The 4,373-nt window shown below is 60.7% G+C and overlaps 1 pseudogene; it reads right to left on the bottom strand.

The window, feature by feature from the left end:
• Window positions 1–2,936: 2,936 nt before the first annotated feature.
• Window positions 2,937–4,024, bottom strand: LOC112400318 (galactoside 3(4)-L-fucosyltransferase-like; annotated as a pseudogene).
• Between the last annotated feature and the right edge of the window lie 349 nt (window positions 4,025–4,373).

Below are 4,373 nucleotides of genomic sequence, written 5' to 3'. Positions count from 1 at the left end.
CAGGACTCTCGCGATAACTGTACCAAGATAAAGTGTGGAAAATCGAGCCCCGGTTGTGATTACGCGCTCGGGGGGTGCCCACATCTCGGAGGGGCATGAGGGCGTACGGGGAGGAGGCGCCATCTCCATTGGGAAGAGGGGGACTGGTGCGGGTACCACCTGCAGGATGGTGGAAGGATTCCATTTGCTTAGGGGTAAGAGGAAAGTAGATGCAAAGAGGGTCTTGTTTCCGGGGTACAAAAAGGAAAGTGGGGTGAATGGGGGGATGTCGGCAGGGACCTTCTCTCCCACTTCTCTGCAGGTCCCCGTGCCCCTTCCCTCCCCGCCTCCCTGCAAGGTGTCCTTCTGGGGAGGGAAGGTGTAAATACAGTGTAGATGAGAAGACTGAGGTCCCCGTGAACCAGGTCTCCCTCACCCAACAGGTCTCCTCGGGCCTGAGCAACTCTCACCAGGGTGAACTCGGAGCCACTATCTCCTTTCACTAGCTAAAAATATAGCTCGCTGCCCATCTCCCTGCGGGGATAGGTCTGGGGCGGGCGCCAACCCCATCCAGCCCGAAACCGGCGCCTGCTGCGGCAGAGCCGGGTCCTCAGGGACCTAGGTCCTGGGGCCATAAAAGCTCTGGCCGGAGCCCGAGGGAGAATTTACGACAAGCCCCTGTGGAGGATGGAAAAAGTACGGTGCGGTGCTTAGATTTGCCCGTGGTGTCACCTTGATGCTTGGCAAGCCCAGGGCTGCACCGGGGAATTGGGTTCCCAGCTGGCGGGGAGGGGTCGGCAGGTTGCACGGGCTGAGGAGGGGCGGGGAAGAGAGTGGGTGCTCCCAGCACGGAGCTGGCACCCGGGAGACCAGATGACGTGGACCCCTCCCCTTCTTCCCCTCAGACTGGGAGGGGGGGTCTCGAAGGCGCAACTCCCCCTTCCCATACAGCTTTCCCTAGGGCACAGTCGTCTCTCCTCTTCCCTGCCTCCACCCCAGACCGGGGCTCTCAGAGAACAGACCCTTCCCTCCTTTACTGCTGTGTCTCCTACACTGGCCCTCTGCCCCCTTTTCCCACACATCTGCGCTCTGGCCTTCCCAGACCCAACCCCCATCCTGAAGCTGGAGGACTCAAATCAGAAGCTGCCCCCAGGGAGTCTCACCCAGCCAGGCAGGAACACCCCCAGCTCCCTGCTCCCCAGCACCCGCCACGCCCCCAGGCTGCAGTTGGAGACACTGGAGTCAGCTAACAGGCAGGACTTCCAGGGAGCTCCGAGAGCAGAGCTTGGAGGCCAGGTCCCAAACCGTGGGTGGCCTGCTTGGAAGGCAATTTCAGAACAGGCTGACTGGCTGGGGCCCCCACCCATCCCCGCAATCTTCTGACTCTGAGGTTTGGGGTGGCGGATTCCTACACTGTTTGGGCTGACTCAGCCCAGCCATGCCGAGAAGCCAGAGTTCCCAGACGCTGGGGAAGCTGAGCCTCAGTTTCCTCATCCTAGAAGGCCCTGAGCCTCAGAGAGGGAAGTTGCTCAGCCCAGGACACACAGCAGGAAAATTGGCCTTGGAGCCCGGGTCTGTGGTCCCTGAAGCTTGGCTGCCTTGGTGTGAGTGTGAGTGTGTGTGTGTGCGCGCTCGTGCGCAGCCTCCTGGGACTTCAGCCTTCCCATCTCCCACCCAGATCCAACCACAGGGCACTGGCCCAGCCCACCAGAGAATTGGAACGTAAACAGAGCTGCCCCCGCAGACCCCAAGGCTGGGGTTCTCAGCAGTGCACGCCACACACACACACACACACACACACACACACACACACACACACACACTCACACACTCACACAGGGCACAGAGACTGCCACCCACACAGGGCTTAGGATCACACACAGACCCACGGTCCACATGCTTACATGCTCAGTGGTCAGGCACACTCAGAGAGGGGCGTCCTCAAGGTCACCTGCAAGAACACAGGGGCCGCCTGTTCAGTCACACACGGCCACGCCCACCCACACTCCAAGCCCCACGTGGTCGTCCCCGCTCTCACAGTCACATGCACCGCGTCACACCCTCTCCCCTTGCCCTCCTTTGGGGGCAGTTCCTGCCCCTCCTCTATCCTTGCGCTAGGTGTAGAACGTTCTCTTGTCCCAGCCCTGCCCCACATGGACCCCCAGACAGCCCCGCCCCCAGTCCCACCCCCTCTGCGCCCCAGTCTCCCGGGCACTGTAGGCTATTGAGCAGCATTTCTGGCCCCCTCCCACTCGATGCTATCAGCCCACCCCCAGGTTGTGACAACCACAGATGTCCCCAGACACTCCAATTGTCCCCTGGGAGCAGAATCGTCCTGGAGTGAGAACCACTGATCTGGAGTAAGGGAGGACACACCAGTGTCCTCAGAGCGTTCCCATCTCGAAAATGGTGTCAGTATTGCCAACCTGCATACCCCCGAGGCGGTTCATTGACAAAGCAGCAGTACCCACAAGCCAATCCACCAGGGCCATCACCAGTGGGCGGGGCACCAAGCAGCAGTACCCACAAGCCAATCCACCAGGGCCATCACCAGTGGGCGGGGCACCAAGCAGCAGTACCCACAAGCCAATCCACCAGGGCCATCACCAGTGGGCGGGGCACCAAGCAGCAGTACCCACAAGCCAATCCACCAGGGCCATCACCAGTGGGCGGGGCACAAAGCAGCAGTACCCACAAGCCAATCCACCAGGGCCATCACCAGTGGGCGGGGCACCAAGGCTAGTTCCCCAGGGGGTGTCTTGGTGGGTGCCCAGCAGCCACAGCCCCTGGTAGATGACACCCCCGCCCCCAGCAGGTGAAGCTCCTAGCAAGCGAGGTCCCACGGAAGCAACATTCCTGGCAGCAGAGGTGCCCAGTAGGGGAAGCCCCAGGTAAGGGAGCGCTCCACCCACCAAGGTCCCCAGATGCCCAGCAGCCCAGGCCCCAGGTTGGCTGGCTCAGGTGAACCAAGACGTGATACTGGGCACCGTCTGGTAGTTGGGATTCTGTTGCAGCCGCTAGCAGGCCTTACAGAACATCAAGCCCCAGCTGAAGGATCTGGGCCGCAGCGTCTCCCGCCAGCGGAAGCAGCTCGGGTAGAGGGTGTGGTCCTTGACCAGCACCAGCAGATAATGGGTCAAGTCCTTGGGGCTCTGAAAGTCTTCGACGTGGATAAAGGCTTCGGGTGGCAGGAACTGTTCACAGTTCCTCCTGCTGGGGCCCAGCACCACTGGCACTGCCCAGGAGTGCAGGGCGTTCCTCCACAGCTTCTCTGGGATACAGTCAGGGTGCAAGGAGTTCTTGAAAGCCAGGTAAAACTTGTACTGGGACAGCCTGTTGGTCATGACCTCCTGGGGCAGTGGCATGTGGGAGCGTCCATACACATCCATTTGGAGGTGAGGCTGCAGCTTCTGCTAGTACTGTACCCTGACCAAGTCCGCCCTCCAGTTGGCCACCACCCAGGCCACCAGCTTGGTCTTGGCCGAGACGTTCACCAGTGTGTCCACAGGCTGGCCAGGCCATGGCTCAAGCTAGCTGTATGGCGTGAAGATATCTGAGTCCTGGCGGTAGGACACAGTGAGGATGAAGTATCCGTCCAGGGCCTTCGGTTTGGGGCAGTTGCTGGGCGATTCCATGCTGAACCAGACCCAGCGCTAGCTTGGGGGGGGGTGCCGCAGGGAAGGCGTGAGCTGTGCCTTACGCCCGGAGCTGACCTTTCGGTGACGCACAAGGACCGCATCCGCCCGAGGGTACTCACTGTGGTTGACAGGTGGCAGTCGACTGTGCCGGGCCACATCTCCGAGCAGTGGGACAGAGCTACTGGGGTGTTGAATAGCCACGTCCACAGCAGGAGACGCAGAGGTGGGCGGGTGGAGGGCCCCGCAGTGGCCTGGGAGGGGGCCCCCAATTCGGGGACCCATGTGGGCTTGTCTCGGGACACACGCAGGTAGGAGGAGAAGCACGGAGCCAGAAGCAGCTGCAGCAACAGCCCGGGGAGACAGTGGTGCCAGGAACATTTTATCTTGGCCCAGCCAGGTGGATCCATGGGTCAGAGAGGAGCTGGGAGGACGGGACAGTGAACACAGCATCACTGCTAACCAAAATAATAACACATGCCTAGCGGGCAGACGCAGGTTACCCAAGTTCATCTCTACGAGTCCTGAGGTAGGAGGCACTGTTCTCATCCCTATTTTACAGACGAGAAAACTGAGGCCAAGGACTCAACGCAAGAAAACGGCGGAACTGTAATTCCAACAAAACGCATCTAGCTCCAGGGCCCACTTATTCCTACCCACTAGGCCACATGATCTCCGGACCTGGGACAGGTTCCGATGCTCTCAGGTCCCACCTTGACCTTGACCCTGCCCTTTCCCAGCTTTCCCAGAGTCTCTCCC

The sequence above is a fragment of the Neophocaena asiaeorientalis genome, unplaced genomic scaffold (genome assembly GCF_003031525.2).
Source record: "Neophocaena asiaeorientalis asiaeorientalis breed wild unplaced genomic scaffold, Neophocaena_asiaeorientalis_V1.1 scaffold357, whole genome shotgun sequence".
NCBI lineage: Eukaryota > Metazoa > Chordata > Mammalia > Artiodactyla > Phocoenidae > Neophocaena > Neophocaena asiaeorientalis.
This window is presented reverse-complemented; position numbering and strand designations above follow the sequence as displayed.